This window comes from Macaca fascicularis, chromosome 17, assembly GCF_037993035.2.
Source record: "Macaca fascicularis isolate 582-1 chromosome 17, T2T-MFA8v1.1".
Lineage (NCBI taxonomy): Eukaryota > Metazoa > Chordata > Mammalia > Primates > Cercopithecidae > Macaca > Macaca fascicularis.
The window spans coordinates 4663885-4681148 of record NC_088391.1 but is presented as its reverse complement, the minus strand read 5'-3'; the positions used below and the strand labels follow the sequence as shown (position 1 = coordinate 4681148).

Genomic DNA, 17264 nt, shown 5'->3' with positions numbered 1-17264 from the left:
AGGGTGCCTGGAGAAGCGGAGGCTGTGGGAGGAGAGCACGGGGAGACGGGTGCTATAGAGCCAAGGTGCCTCAGGGCAGAGGATCTGGCACCCTATGTTCTAATGTGACCATCCCCCATCAATCCACCTAAGAATCTCAGCACTACCCAGCTCTGTCTTCTCGGGCAGATGCCAGTTTTCGTGGGACAATCCCCCCACTCTCCCATGCCCCACACTGTCCCGTCCCTGCCATGGCCACCCTGCAGCGCAGCGGCTCTCTCCCTCCCCAGAAGCTCCTGGATGCAGGTCTTCCCATCTCTGCTTCCTCCCCAACCACCTCCTGCTGCCCAGGAGCTCTTTCTGAAACACCCCCAACTCCTGTCAGGCCTCGGCACCCACACAACCAAGTTCAAGTTTCTTTGCATGTCACGCGAGGCCTGTGACAACCTGACCCTCAGCTCTCCAGCCCTATCCACCCCCCGGGGCCTTTGGACAAGCCACTCTCCCCCCGGATTCTTCCTCACACAGGCGGGAGCTTCCTCGCCCCCATCAGCCATTTCCAGTGATTCCAGTCCAAGCTTTCAGCTCCAAATTCAGGACCACGCACTACACCACAGTGACAGAAGCTCTAGGAGTGTGAGGTGGCCTCAGGGCATCTCTGATTCCTGAAAAAGTGGCAGCAGAACTCCCCTAAGGAACACTAGAGTCAACCAGGGATTATCTCTTCAGAGTCCACCCTTGGCCAGATCTGGACACGAAATTCTCACTGACAGAAAGGGAAGGTCCAGGAACAGAAGACAGGCAAGCTGCCAGGCTGGTTTTCAGACTTCTGACCGCAGCCCACAGCGAGATGCGTGTTTCACCTCACGATCTCACGTATGAGAACATAAAGAGAATCCCAAACGATGCCAGCCTTTACCTCATGGGGTGCGCTCAGTGCTCTCTCTCTTCTGTCTTGCGTTGTTGTATTTAATTCTGGTGGAAATTCACTAAATTCATTTCAGGACTCACTAATGAGATAAAGCCCATCACTGAAAACACTGCAGTGATCAGCAATGTGGTAACGACCCAGCGTGATGGCACCAGGCGGGGGGCAGACAGGATGGCTCTTTCATCCGCCCCGTGGTTTCTTTCTGCCCCCCTTTTTTGCAGTACCTCCTTAGTCACCAGTAAGTTTACCGTGACATTCAAATCCTCATTCTCCTTTGTTTGTGGATGGAGCTTACATTCCTCCAAGCCCAGTCACCATCCCTGAGTCACAGCGCCCTGCTCTCATGTGGCATGCATAGGAGAGCCTTTCCTGGTATAAACACTCATGGAAACCATGAATAATAAACAAGCAGCTCTACCAAAATGAACAGCAGCTCCTGTGTCCTTACTTCCCTTGTTCCACCCCTCCCTGCCTTCCTCAAGCTTTCCAGATCTCTCTGGACACACATTCATTGCTAGGACAGAATGCTCTTGTTTAGGTGTTTCACTTGTCTGATGTGTTTCGTCCATTAAGCCTTGTGTACAATGCCAACAGTTGTAGGCATAAGAAAAAGACGGAGCCAGTTGCTTGCAGAGATTCTCAACTCTCCAACCAAATTCTCCCTCTGACTATAAGCCTCTGCTCAACCATATTAAACCCCTAACATACCACACTGGTTATGTGTACACCAAGGGCTTGCAGTTGATGCTTCCGGTCGGAGACTCCTGCAGGCACCCTGGGAGGCAGTGTTACTGAGCAGAAAACTGAGATGGTTTCATTTTTCTGAGGTAATTAGGTAACACAGCACAGAGTTATACCCCAGCCTATTTATTCCAACTCTATGGCCATTTCTGCTCTGATGGGATGCATGCATTTCAGGAAAAAAATCAAAAAACAAAAAAGCCTTGTGTTCTGTGAAATTGTGCACAAAAGACAACGGGGCTCATGAAAGAAGTGGGGCTGAGACCCCTTGAACCCTGAGGACTTCATCACCAGAGTCCTGACAATAGTAACAGTCGTAATCAAAAGACGTAGGCAGTTGAAAAGGCCCATTAGATTCCTAGCGAGTAACTACAACTGCAAATCGTGTGCAGGAATGTCTTTTAAAAATATGGGAACCATATGATCCAACCATTTTACCCCTGAGAGTGTGCGGGAAAGAACTGAAAGCAGGATCTTCAACGGGTGTTTGTACACAACATGGTCATGGCAGCATCATTCACAAAAACCAAAAGACAGAAACAAACCAGGTCGTGGATGAACGGACTAAAAAAATGTGGAGGACACATAAAATAGAGTATTAGCCTTAAAAGGAAGGAGAATCAGACACATGCGACAACACGGATGAACCTTGAGGACCTTAACGCTAAATGAAATGAACCAATGACAAAAAGACCAATCCTGTACGATTCCACTGATAGGAGGTATCTAGAGCAGTCAAGCTCAGAGAAGGAAAGTAGAATGGTGTCTGCCAGGGGCTGGAGTCGGGGTGTCGAGAGAATGGGGAGTTAATGTTTAATGGGGACAGGGTTTCAGTTTCAGCTCTGGAGATAGATGGTGGTGTTGGTTGCACAGCAATATAAATGTGCTTAATACACTTAAACATGGTGAAGATGGTACATTTTGTTCTGTATATTTACTACAATTTTTTAAAAAGGTATGGGTGGCTTCCTGGAAGGGGCTTAACAGCTTGAGGGTTGACACTGCTGAGTTATGAAGACAAGGGCAAAATGCTTCCAGATTGAGAGCACCACACAATCACCACTTCCGAGGGGGAAGGGAAAACACAGAAGACAGTGGACAGACAAGCTTGCCCAGCATTAACATGCAGGGCAGCAATTGCTATGAACCAGCACAACTTTCACATGATAGTGACATTCTTCCCCTATTTACCAGTCACCTACAAGCTAATTACAGAAACTCACATTTAGCAAAGCAGATTACACTCACTGTCATGGCCAAGTTACTCTATACAGTCATCATTCTATCTCCTCTCCACCTTCTCTGTGTCCTGTTCTGCCTAAAGTACTAGACATGCTTCACACATACCACCAGGCCAATTAATCAGAGTAGTTTTCTTGAAACAATTTTAACTGTAAGTTGAAAAAGCATTCCATTCTTGATGGTAAAAAAAAAAAAAAATTATCTGAACAATCAGATATCATCTTCTATCCAATGCATGCTTGGCGTTATGGGCAGTGGAAAATAATAAACTCGTCCAGAAGCCTATTGGGCAATGAATTTATTGACATATTTCAACACCCACCAAGATGTTTTCTTCTCTTTACTTCCAAGTGAAAGGCATAGTTTTTCTAGGAAAAAAAAAATTCATGTCTGAATGAGATTTTTTTTTAAAGACTGGAGCTTGTAAAATGTTCAAAATGGCGTGGGGGCAGGCGAGGCAGTGGTAAAGAAATCTCAGTCCATCTGGGAGATAGGCTATTCCACAGTGTGTAGAGGGCATTTGAGACTGCAGGGAGCATAGCTGACCACGATGGAAAATGCTTTAGACACAAAGGTATACACTAATTAAATGTATAACATAATCATGGCATTCACGTATCTCTTACCTGTGACAAGTAAGAGAAGTATTGGCAATTTTGTTTAAATTGCTGTGCATTTCCTTAATGCCCTGTAAAAGAACATTTTAGAGGGTATTTATAGCCTACTTTTCTCTGTGTTATCATACAGGTTTATGTATTATTTTTTATCTATGTAGGTAAGATTATAGAGTGCTTAGTTATGTATAGCCCTAGCAATTTTACTTACCATTTCCTATCTTTAAATGAAAGCCAGCGAATTTCTTGTAGGTCTGCCTGCATGGAAGCAGCTAATGATCACAAGGGTAATCGGTGAGCTGGCCACAGGGAGAGGAGTTGGAATTGGAGGACTAATTGTGTCTGGCTTACAGAGTCTGGCCTCCCTTCCACAATGGGAACAGCCTTGTCAGTGGGTCTGGAGTGCCCGGATTTAATTGACTTCAATCTCTGGTAATGATCCATGAATTGGGCTGGCTTTGCCAGTGGGATCAAGATACCCAAAGTCTGTTGACTGAGACTCCCTCTATCCTAAATAGAAAGTGGATAGGTGGCCGGGCGCGGTGGCTCAAGCCTGTAATCCCAGCACTTTGGGAGGCCGAGACGGGCGGATCACGAGGTCAGGAGATCGAGACCATCCTGGTTAACACGGTGAAACCCTGTCTCTACTAAAAAATACAAAAAATTAGCCGGGCGCGGTGGTGGGCGCCTGTAGTCCCAGCTACTCGGGAGGCTGAGGCAGGAGAATGGCCTGAACCCGGGAGGCGGAGCTTGCAGTGAGCTGAGATCCGGCCACTGCACTCCAGCCCGGGCGACAGAGCGAGACTCTGTCTCAAAAAAAAAAAAAAAAAAAAGTGGATAGGTGCTGCCTAAAATACCATTTCTCCTGTGTATCACTCTTCCCTCCTGCTTAATCATCAAAGATTCCCAAATCCAAATTCTTCCTAGCTACCAAAGCTCTCTGGAGAGGAGCCTTGTGCTACCTGTTCTGTCCAAGCATCTGCCGCTCCCCACCACATTCAGCTGCAGACAGACTGGCCCCCACAGTCTATGCCTGTCACTTGGCAGGGAGTGCTTGGTCCCCCTTTTTTCTCACGTCTGGAATAGGCTCCTTCCCTCCGTCGGTATAGAGCTCTCTCTCCTCCAAGCGCCAGCTGTGCTCTGTCTCCACTATGACGTCCACAAGAATGGTTTTCCCGTCTTAGTCTCCTTCATGCCCAGCAGCATCACCAATTTGAAAGTTAGCTGTTCTCCATTTATTGATCATGCACAGTTCTCTCCACCTGAGCTGTCTTTGCGCTTCCTCATCCTCACCTCAGTTACTAATCCCTTCATTCCCCAAACTGTGAATTCAGAATTGCAGGAGGAGTTCCCCAGTCCCTGCTCTGTTCTCATCTAGCTACACAAATGCTGTTGTTCAGGCACCAACACCACCCCCTCTGACTCTTCTTACTGAGGCCTGGAGTACTTTCATTACCTCTGCTACCAGCTCACTCGGTTTATGTCCTCTGTGGACTCACATGAACTGAGAACAACCAGAGGAACGTGCTGGTAGGGATGCTACAGACGGCTTCCTTTCCCCTGCAGGGACATACTGTAAGCCTTGTTCAAAGCCCCTGAAAAGTCCTGTTTGGCTGGAATCCTCTGACTCTTTCACAATGCCACCACTGTTTTAGTAACAGCCCTAATTAATACCTTCAACAGAAAAATGAGGTTAGACCATTGCCTCTGTCTACTTGGTATTTTGTGGCTGTTGTAAAAACTCAGATTCCTCCAGGGCAGTAGGATTTATGCATTTTAATCAAGTGCCTTTCACACTGTCTCTTTCTAATACCCCCAGCACCTAAATTATCAAGTGATGTCAGTATCGCCAGGGAGCTGAAAAGGTGCCTAGCACAGTTTCCTTTGACTTGCCCACTTCAGAAATAGTGTACCATTTGGCTCATCGCTCTAACTTCTCATTTTAACTATATTCACAAAGTCCCTTTCCTCTACCTGCCTCCCACCTTATCACTACCCAAGGGACCTTTGTGTCCTCACCCTCCATTTGGTTATAGGTCTACTAAAATGTTCATCCAAATTTGGAAGGAATGAAGGATTTATTGGAAAGTGGGCAGCACCTTAGGCCAAGGGGAAAGCTCTGAGCAGAAACTGGAAGACAAAGGCAAGGAGGTGGATGGCTAGGTGGGTGCAGGGATCTGCTCAGCATCCCGTACTGCACAAGGCTGCCACCAGAACCTGGAGCCCTAGTCTCTGCCTCTTCCCACCCTGGTCAAGAAAACACCAACTACGCCACATTGGCCAAACCCTGGAAAGGTGCGATCCTCTCTCAGTGGCTGCTGCAGCTGGGCTGGCATGCTGCAACCAGGATGGAGCTGAGTGAGGGGCACCATGGCAGCAACCTGCAGGCACCAGAGAGCCTCCAAGAGCTGCTCAGCAGTGCCTGATCAAAGCTTGTCTGGGCCAGTGCGTGTGCATTGTGTACGCTGTGCAACAACCAGGAAGGAGAGCTGGGTTTTGCCATCCTCCAATGCTGCTTGAATAGGAAACTTTTTGGGTAGCACCTGGCCTAGTTCCTGGAACACAGAAGGTGCTGAGTGATGTCAGTTTCCTTCCCTCCTCTTGTCTCTTGGGCATGGAACAGAGTTTACAGGCGCTCTTTCATTATCCATCTTGACGTGGGAAGGTGGGGCAGGGGAAGATGAGTACCCGCTCTCGCCCCTCGGTGTGATGTTCGTGATGTCCATGAGGCATGTGCGAGAGTGGATCACAGCACCAGACAGCCTGGATCCAAGTCCTGAGTCGCTCACCTACAGTTACATACCAAGGGGCAGGAGCTTAGCTTCTCTGGGAACTGAGTTTCTGCTCTGCAAAGTGGGATCACAATAACGACCTTGCAGATCCCACTGGGACCACCGGGTTAGTGGCGTTCAGTTCATGAACACTCACAGTCGGGGCGTGGTGGGAGGATCTCTGTTCTCCCCACTCTATGTGCTATGAGTTTTTCTGGCCAACCCTGGGCGGCCTTTCTCACCTGTGACCTCTCATCATATGCCTTGTGGTTTCAGGGCAACCACATGAGACAGGTGTTCTTCCCATTTTGCAGATGAGGACATTAGAAGAATAACTTGGCTAAGGTCATCTGGCCAGAGAGAAAGTGTTACGTGTTCCTCCAAGTAAGCCCTTTCTCCTAGTCTCAGAGGTCTCATCTCAGAACCTCTGGGACTATCTACAGCAAGACATGGCATCAAGTAGCCAGACGGTTTCTGAAAAGGGCTCAGCCCCCACTGTCGGATGTTCTCTGGTTCCCTTGGAGGACATTTCAGGTTCCCTGTGGGTGGTATCAGGACGTCCCTCAGAGCTCAGTTCACTCATCTCTCTCCATAGCTGACAGCAGAGTCAGAAAGCCTGGGGAAAAAAAAGCCTTCTACTTGGAAAGGAGTAACTTTTTAAGTTAGAAAACACATTTTTTCTTTTCTGCTCTTGGTCACTCATCTTTGTAAAATAGAAGTATCAGTGTATCCAAAATATAAGAGAACATAGGAATGAGAGCGCTGCCAGCAGCTGCGGATTTGTATCCACACAAAACCTCTATTCCAATGCCTTCTCCTTGCAACTCTGCTCCAGGCACCACTTAGGATTTTCACTTTAATATTGGGAAGAAATGGGAGAAGTAAAATGGGAAACGAGGAAGAGGCAATGTAGGTACCCCTCCCATATTTCTGGGCACTTGCAGTTGCCTTAAACACCAGGAGCTTCCGTCTAGACTTCCTGCTTCCTGCCCGCTGACTCCCTGCCTGCAGGCTTTCTCTGGTTTGGATCAGGCCAAAATGCCAGAAAAGGAATGCCCTGGGGAGCACCCTCACCCAGTGGTGGATGGAGACTGAAGATGAGGCACCAGCCTTCCCTCCCTTCCTGCCTCTTGCCTGCTGCCCGGCAGGTGCTTCCTGGGATCACCTCCTAAAGAAACCACGTGGACTCAAGCCATTGTCTCGGGGTCAGCTTCTGTGTGAACCCAACCTCCGAAGCCGTTTGTAACCAGTGAGAGGCCGGGCATGGACGGAGAGCTGCTTCAGCCCCGCAACAAAGGAGGAGGCCCAGGGTGACATGAGGATGACGAGCCCCGTCTTTCCTCAGGCCTCCCAGGGGCAGGGAAACAAACACTCTTCCAAGGGAATCCTGGCCCATGAATTACGAGTCCAAATAGCTAAGCCTTTTCAGTGACCTACCAAATGCCTGAGAAAGAAAAAGAAAGTAAAATGCCAAGAGAAGAAGGGAGGAGAAAGAAGGAAGAGGAGGGGGAAGAAGGATGAGGAAGAGGAAAGGGGGAGGAGGAAGAAAAGTTGTTGAAGAGTCGTAATTACCTCTTAAAGAAAAGCTCCAATATGCACACAAAAAAGTCAAGGAAAAACATTTCCCATGCACTGGGAAGGTGCAGCATCTGTTCTGTGACATTTCTGCCCCCAAATGCATAACCTCAATCTGACAGGTGAAAACATCAGACAAACCAAAACTGAGGGGGAAGAAATGGGCTGGTGCTCTTCAACAGTGTCAAAGTCATGAAAGACAAAGGAAAACTAAAGAACTGTAACATTTGGAGAAAACAGTTTAGTTTGACAACTGACTGGAATGTGGGATCCTGGACCGTAACCTGAACCAGCAAAAGGATGTGAGTGGGAAAATCAGCAGATTCTGAATAAGGCCTGTAGACTAGTACATAGGCTTTGTATTGATGTTAATATCCTGGTTTTAATCAGTGCACTGCGGTTATGTCAGATGTTAATATTGGTACGGGGAGAGGAGCCGGGAGAAGGATACATGAGAACCTTCTATCCTATTTTTAGCATTAAAAAGCTAAAAAAAAAAAAACTTTCCCTACAAATGATTAATACTGTCCAAGATTGCTCTGGTATCAGGACTGTAAACCACAATTATGAAAAGCTTGCTGGATTGTTTCTGGAAAAAAGAGAAAAGACACTGTGCAGTCTATTGGAGGTTCATCTGAGAGGCCCTAGAGATGAGTAAACAGCAACATGAAGACCTGACTCCATGTGCACACCCAGTGAAAAGGCAGCAGTGAAGAAAAGGAGAATACCAGACTGGCCCAAAGTAATGGTTAGCCTGCTCTGAGACAGCACATTATTACCCTTGAAGTGATGCATGAATTAGAAAAAATAACAATGTTCACTTAATGATAGCCCTCGATCTCCTTTTCTTAGCCACGGGAGGCTCCCTAGCTACTCCTATGAGAAGCAGCAATGTTTACGGGTAGCCCCACTTGTTACTTAACTAACAACCGTTCCATACCCCTGCATGGCAGGCACTGGGCTGCAAGGACGAACACGACTCGGGCCCTTCCCTCATGAAGTACTCACGTTATCACAGGGACTGCCCTGGTGATTGTGTTATGTGGATAAGCTCTCTAACAGAGGAACACGCAGAGGGTTTTGGGATCACGGGAGAGAGAAGGATTAGAGCTCAGTTGGAGAAGCCAAGGAGGCTTTGAAGAGTAAGTAGGACCCTGTCAGGCACAGCAGGTAGGAGGGAAGCAGGAAAAGGCGGAAGATTCAAACACATTACGAAGGCTCAACATCAAAAAGTGACCTTCGCTAGAATTCCTCAGAGCACTCAGTACATTAAATAATTAATTATTTGTAGAGCAGGGTCTCACTATGTTACAGCCCAGGCTGGTCTGGAACTCCTGGTCCCAAGTGATCCTCCCACCTTGGCCTCCTAAAGTGTTAGAATTACAGGCTTGAACCACCATGTACAGCCTAGTTTATTTTCTTTCTTTTTTTTCTTTTTTCATTTGGGCCAGAGTCTGCCTCTGCCGCCCAGGCTGGAGTACAGTGGTATGATCTTGGCTCACTGCAACTTTTGCCTCCTGGGTTCAAGCAATTCTCCTGCCTCAGCCTCCTGAGTAGCTGGGATTACAGGTGCTCGCCACCATGCCTGGCTAATTTTTGTATTTTTAGTAGAGATGGGGTTTCACCTTGTTGGCCAAGCTGGTCTTGAACTCCTGACCTCAGGTGATTCGCCCACCTGCAATCCCAAAGTGCTGGGATTACAGGCATGAGCCACAGTGGCCAGCCAGGCCTAACTTTTAAAATAGTCTCCTTTAAGATTATATGAAACAGGTGAGCTTCACTGGTTTTAATGTTAAAAATAAGGCAGACATTCATCAAAGAAGTGAATCCTGGTGTCCATCACTAATGGAGTTAGAAAACCCAGAATTCATGGGTTCCCTTCATTATATAATACTAACATTCTGGGCTTTTCCACTTAAATACACTGCAGTTTCCCAAATAATCCCTACATTAATTGCAGTCCCGTGTGTTAACGCTGTCTCAGAAAGACAGGCCTCGGAGCAGGGGCACACGTGAGACTGGGCTTTGACGAGGAACTTTTGACTCTGTAGGGAGAGGCTGAATTTTGATCCGAAGGGCTCGGCTTCTACACGTGACCCTTGTTTGGGGTTCCAGAATCGCTTAACCCAGACCCCACTAAATTTCTTGTTTATAAAGGTTTCTGAAAATGAAAACTCTATAGTTGAATTACTAGTTCCACTTCCGGCTTCAATGAACCTTTTATATTTTGAAAATATCCTCTCTGTCTGCTGGGACAACAAACCATGAACCGATTTCCTGAGCATCTCAGCATGCATCAGAGCTCTTGACCGCTCCCCCCAGAACCCACTGTGGTGTTCACAGATGATCATGATTTGCATATAAATGAACTTTAACCTAAACGACTAGGCTTGCGTTTATAAACACAAACTTGAAGACCTGTGTGCCCCTACAATGGCTTTAACTTATTATGGCATTTGCAGTCCTAGGTTACTAGCACTGGCAGGAGCCTTAGAGTTGGGTACACTTTGCGTGTTACAGATTTTGAAACAAAAACAGGCACATCAATTAAGCAAATCGTTCTACCTCATGTAGCTAAGCAGTGCCACAGCCAGAAATACACCCAGAGCACCTTCCTAAGTTACCACGCTCAGAGAGGATTTCTGTAGTTCCAGTTGGTGTTTAGTCACTAGTGTTCTGAAATCTTAACCAATGTACATGTAGTTACAAATTTGGAGGACATGGCTTTCTGCAGCACCTTTATATAACAGATGGGAATAAACCTACAAAGATTCTTCTCTGTGATTGTACCAGTCACCTGCCAGCGATACAATCCCAGAGGAGAATCTCTGTGGGTTTTTGCTGCTTCTGTCAGAACGTCCTGTTCGTATTTTAAGTGTTGTTGTGGGCTGAACAGCGCTCCCGCCACGAGGTAAGCTGGAGTCTCAATCTCTGTGAATGGGACCTTATTTGGAAATGGGTCCCTGCAGATGTAGTCCAGTGAAGAGAGGTCATACTGGAGGAGGGTGGACCCTAAACTGACTGGTGTCCTTAGAAGATGAGGGGAATTTGGACTCAGAGACACACGGGAAAAAGCTGTGTGAAGACAGAGGCAGAGACTGGAATGATGCATGTGTAGACCCAGGAACAGCACGGATTCCTAGCAGCTAGTGGAAGCTGGAAGAGGCGAGAAAGGATGCAGCCCCAGAGCCGTCGGAGCGCTGCTCTGCTGACACCTCCCAAAGTGTGAGAGAATTCATTTATGTTGCTTTATAATAATTTGTTTTAGCAGCCCTAGGAAATCACATTAGTTTATTAAATAAGATGTTAAAATTCAATAATACTCCACTAGATGAAGAATATGAAAAGATATTTTAGGACTGGCATGATGTCTCATGCCTGTGTTCCCAGCACTTTGGGAGGCCAAGGCAGGAGGATTATTTGAACCCAGGAGTTTGAGACCAGCCTGAGCAACACAGCGAGAGCACATCTCTAAAGAAAAAAAAAAAATTAGCCAGGTGTGGTGGCACAAGCCTGTGGTCCCAGTTACTCAGGAGGCTGAGGTGGGAGAATCACTTGAGCCCAGGAGTTCAAGGCTGCAGTGAGCTGTGATAGCACCACTGTACTCCAGCATAGGTGACATAGGGAGAATCCATCTCTAAAATAAATTTAAAAATAAAAAAGATCTTTTACAACCAAAAATTATAATTATTAAATTAACATAAGAAAAGGATATTTGCTAATTATTAAAGAGATGTACGTTTTAAAACCAATGCAGTCGTTCTTTTATTAAAGTAGCAAAAATTCAACATCACGTCAATGTTCACTAGCAGTTCCAGTTCTAGGAAAACCGACGCACTAAACCCCTACTGGAGGAAGTACAGAATTTGTACAAGCTTCCCAAGAAACAATTTAATAATACTAATTCAGTAAAACTTTTTTTTTTTTTTGAGATGGAGTCTTGCTCTGTCCCCTGGGCTGGAGTGCAGTGGCACGTCCCAGTTTACTACAACCTCTGCCTTCTGAGTTCAAGCGATTGTTTTGCCTCAGCCTCCCGAGTACTGGGATCACAGGCAGATGCCACTACTCCCAGCTAATTTTTGTATTTTTTTTTTTTTTTTTTGTAGAGATGGGGTTTCACCACATTGGCCAGGCTGGTCTCGAAATCCTGACCTCAGGTGATCCACCGGCCTGGCCTCCCACAGTGCTGGGATTACATGCATAAGCCACCATGCCTGGCCCAGTAAAACTTTTATAATCATCTCTGGGCAACTGATCAGATTCAAAAGATGCAGCATAAAATCTCAAGAACGCACAATAACAACCAGTCATCAAACATCACTGAGGGTCAGGCTTTATCAAATAGAGCCGTTTAGCTACCCAGCTCTCTGACTCTCCTTGGTCTTACGTCCTAACCTCTGATGAGGCACATAAAATAGAGAGCACAGTACTTCTTGACCATACTTAATGTTACTTTTGTTGTTTTTTTTTCTGGAGAGAGAGTCTCACTCTGTTGCCCAGGCTGGAGTACATTAGCATGATCTTGGCTCACTGCAACCTCCGCCCCCCAGGCTCAAACAATTATCTCAGCCTCACAAGTAGCTGGAATTAGAGGCATGCGTACCACGCTTGGCTAATTTTTGTATTTTTTTGTAGCAGCAGAGTTTCACCATGTTGACCAGACTGGCCTCAAACTCCTGGCCTCAAGTGATCTGCCCGCCTCAGCCTCCCAAAGTACTGGGATCACGTGGGTGTGGGTCACTTCTTGATAATATGTAAGCAGAATGTAAAGAAGGTTGTAAATATTTTCAGTTTTCTGTATATTATGGTGTTTTGACATCTTAAAAGTCCTTTTTGGCTGAGGAGAGACTGCCCTTTTCAGGACTAGCAAATTCTTAAGAGACAGCAAAGGCCCAGCCAGGAGCAGGCCCCTGGTAAACCCAGGGCTGGAGCCCATGTCTTATTCTTTCAGTTCAGGGGCCTTTCATCCCACCTAGACACGAGGAGAGTCTTTTCAATGACCTTTTCAAAGTTGGAAGACACTTAGGAACCATTTAACAGATGAGGAAACTGAAGCCCGAAGGGGCGAAATAATTTTGCCAGGTTCACACAGTGATTACCAGATGTCGACACCTGTCTCTGATGCATGTGACCTTGTCTCTCATAAAAATAAAGAACATATTTAATCAAATTTGCATCCACAATGCAGACTTGTTGCATACAAATCCATTTATCCCTTCAGCACTCCTTAAATATTTCCTGTGGGCCTACTATGTGCCAGTCTTGTGCTAGGGCCTGTCACAGCTCAGTAGGCCCAGAGAATCCACAACGTTGGTGAGCATCGTGGCCTCAAAGCTGAGCCCATTAAATTAGCTTTGGGAAGTCTATATACAGAATTCATATGACATTTTTTTCTGAGTGTTTCCTAGTTCTCTTTCTTTTCTTTTCTTTCTTGAAAATCTTCCCTCCCTTCCTCCCTCCTTTACTTCCTTTCTTCTCTTTCTTACTTTTGTTGACTAAGTTTCGCTCTTGTTACCCAGGCTGGAGTGCAATGGCACGATCTCAGCTCACTGCAACCTCTGTCTCCCAAGTTCAAGCAGTTCTCCTGCCCCAGCCCCTGAGTAGCTGGGATTACAGGCATGCGCCACCACACTTGGCTAATTTTGTATTTTTAGTAGAGATGGAGTTTCTCCATGTTGGTTAGGCTGGTCTGGAACTCCTGACCTCAGGTGATCCGCCCACTTCGGCCTCCCAAAGTGCTGGGATTACAGGCATAAGCCACATGACTGTTTATTTAAAAATAAGGAATTTTTGTGGCCTGGCAATGAAAGACCATTCAGAAACTCAGATGAATAATTTCCTGTTAATAATCTTCTTAGGAAAACTTCTCTCCCACACCAGCCCAACTGAGCTTCATGCTCTCTGAGCAACTTCTGAGGCTGCTGCTGCTTCAAGGCAACCAAGAGCTTCTTAATTCTGCTTAGGAAAGTGAACACTTTGTTTCCAGATCCAAAGATTCACTTAAAAATAAATATCCCAGCCCTCCTTTTCTTTCACATTATGCTAAATTCAGGATGGTCTTGATCTCCTGACCTCATGATCCACCCGCCTCAGCCTCTCAAAATGCTGAGATTACAGGCATTAGCCACCGAGCCCGGCCCAAAAAACACTCTTAAAGAGTGAAAGTGAGGCATATTATGTAATTTTCAATCTTGCTGTGAACAAATACGATTTTATAGGATACACAGCTTTCCAACTTCTATCAAAAATACATACGTTCAAATTGTTGTACTGTCTCTTTCCTAATTATTGCAAATCAGAGGAAAGGATGAGAAAAGAAAAAGTATTTTTTTTTTTTTTTTTAATAATGAGTGTATTCATTTGTTAGGGTTGCCCTGACAAAGTATCACAAGCTAGGTGGCTTATACAATAGAAATTTCTTTTCCTGCAGCTCTGGAGTTGAGAAGTTTGAGATCAAGGCATTGGCAGGGCTGTTTCTTTCTGAAGGCTATGAGGGAGAATCTATCCCTGTCTTTTCTTTCTGGCTTGTAGATGGCCACCTCGTCCCTGCGTCTCATGACATCGTCTTCCTTCTACGCATAACTTTGTGTCTGAGTCTCCCCTTTTTTGACACCAGTCATCTTGGATTAGAGCTCGCCTTAATGGCTTCATCTTAACTAATTACCTCTGCAATGATCCTATTCCCAAATAAGGTGACATCCTGACGTTCTGGAAACTAGGATTTCAACATACAAAATTTTGGGGGACACATTCTGCCCATAACAATGACTGAAGCCATCCTGAGGCCATAAAATCACTGAACAAAGCCTTTGTATTTTCTAGGCTCAGGGAGCAATGTTGGTGCTGGGGAGGGGTGGAACAGTGGGTCACGACCAGCTGCTCATAGAAGTCAGTGGCTCTTGAATGAGTCAAAGCCACTCTGGTCTATCAAGATGGCATATCCTCTCTACTGATGTTCCGCTGCTGCTCCCTGTGCTAAACAAACAAATCAGTTTTCCTCTCTCCTGCAAGCATTTCCCATTGGGACCCTTTGCTAATCCAGGCCTGGCTTAAACTGCTAAAAAGAGATGTGCCGCTCTCGGCAGCCGCACAACCTCTATGCGGCAGGCGCAACCCCCACCCATCTGCCTCTGTGATAAATAACAGCAAGAATCAGCCAGAGGCTTGTTCCACGCCCCGAGCAGCGCACCAGATTGTTCCAGAGCATAACTGCTCACTGGGAAGGGGGCCAGGGCTTACAGTTTTCATGGTACGGTTTTAGGGTACTTGGAAAAGCCCCAGAAACCAACATATCAAATCTACTAGGCACTGTCTGCCATTACTCCCTGCATAAAGGCAGTGAGGGAGAAATTCATGGACCCAAACCCACAGCCAAGGACACAGCTTCTGTAGCTCTCTTGGCATTTCTCGCCTGGCAGAGTTCTACCTGGGTACCATTCTACCTTGCCACTCCGTTTGGAACATTTGCTACATCTTCCTACCCGCTCCCCACCTCCCGCCAGCAACTACCCTTAGCACCACCTCTGGAAGGCATGCAGAAAGAGGTTTCCCCCAGGTGCTGGAGCCGGCCCCTCCTCAGCCAGGAATCACCAAGCGGGGCTCACGAAACCTCCACTCTGGATGCGCTGTCTGATTCTACGCAGGCTGTCACTTCTGGAGCCCACATCCCGGGGACTCGCTCTAGTGCCAATGATTGTTTGCCCTGTCCCCTCGCCCCTTTGGACCACAGCTCTGTCTTCTCTTGCCATTTCCTTTTTGTGGCCCCGGCACTATTCTGCCTCCCCTCCCCTGTGCTCTGGTTCTGTGGGTGTGCACAGCTTCCCTGCCCAGCCGTCTGCTAGTATCTCTGCTGTGCTCCGCTCAGCTGGGCCTCCCTGTGCCGCACTCCACCTCCTCACATGTTATGGTCCACCCCACACACCCCTTTACGCCTACCTACCACCTGCTGCCTGTCTCTAGCTATTGTGTTTTACCTGCATGACTTGCTTTTCTTCCCTCACCTTCAGGCATCCCTAGCACCTGCCCCAGCTCAGCAGGGGTATCTAGTTCCAGGTCCGACCCTGTCTGTCCTTCTTCTGCCCACTGACATTAAGCTTCCTGTAGCTATGGGCAAAGGCATTGAAATTTACAATGTTTAAATACACAGGGAAACATAACTTTATTTTCTACAGTAGATCTCAAATGTCCTAGGACCTGCTATTTCCAATTGGGCTTACACAGTCTCTACCAGGTTAACTTAATCTCACTGGGCTACAATACTTAAATCTTTCACATTTCTCTTTCCCTTCAACCTGTGCAGGAGTGCGGCAGAGAGGAAGTTTTGTGGTGGGGCAGTTTGATCTCTGTGCTATCATCTGATCTGCACAGGCTGCACAGTCTAATCCCACTGGGCCTTTGGGTACAGGATATCTAGTTATATCTGCTGCTGGACCCACCTGCCCGCTGGAAATATGTGGGAATCCATTGCTGATGTTGGCTCCTTCCCTGGCCTCAACAGTCATATCATCTCCAGGTGTGCTATGTATGAAGTTTCCTTTCCTAGACTTGGTTTTCTTTTCTCTCTTTTTTTTTGAGACACAGTCTTACTCTGTTGCCCAGGCTGGAAGTGCAGTGGTATAATCTTGGCCCACTGCAATCTCTGCCTCCCAGGTTCAAGTGATTCTTGTGCCCTCATTGTACCGAGTAGCTGGAACTACAGACACGCACCACCACGACTGGCTAATTTTTGTATTTTTAGTAGAAGGGGGGTTTCATCATGTTGGCCAGGCTGGTCTCGAAATCTTGGGACCTCAGGTGATCCACCTGCCTCGGCCTCCCAAAGTGCTGTGATTACTGGTGTGAGCCACCGTGCCCAACCGTCCTTTCGTAGACTTTGAATTCCAAACACCACATTTTCTCAATGTCTTAAGCCCGGCCTTACTGAGTTAACCCCTTTCTGTACTTTCCTAATAACGTTAATACTTTTCAAATACTTTTAAATAATTTTAGTTTCAACACAGTCTGTGAGATGTTGTTTTGGCAGTTAGTTTACCCCCAGTTTGAGGCTTGGGTTCCTGGATGGTTTACCTAAGTCCCACACTCATAAATAAGGACAGAGCCAGGACAGAGCCAGGACTGAAACTCTGGCCTCTTGGCCTTCTGTCCAGGGTCTGATATATTGGAGGACCGCATCAATTAGGACTCGGTCCAGATGGCCCTCTGAAACTGAAGCGTGAGTGTGATGGCTCAACTGAATAGAGTTTCACTGTTCTCCTATAACAGAAGGTTTTTTGGGGGAAGCCACTCAAGGCTGATGGCAGCTCCACAGTGCAATCAGGTTACAGGCTTGTTCTAGATTTCTCTTCTGTTACACTTAGCATGTGGCATTTATCTTGTGGCGTCAAGATGGTTTCTACTTCTGCACTCCAGCTC

General features: G+C 46.7%; 1 protein-coding gene across 10 annotated transcripts in view; it reads right to left on the bottom strand.

Annotated features, from left to right (window-relative positions):
* SPATA13 (spermatogenesis associated 13) overlaps positions 1-17264 on the bottom strand; it is a 327141-nt gene that overhangs the window by 164960 nt on the left and 144917 nt on the right. The window lies entirely within an intron of this gene.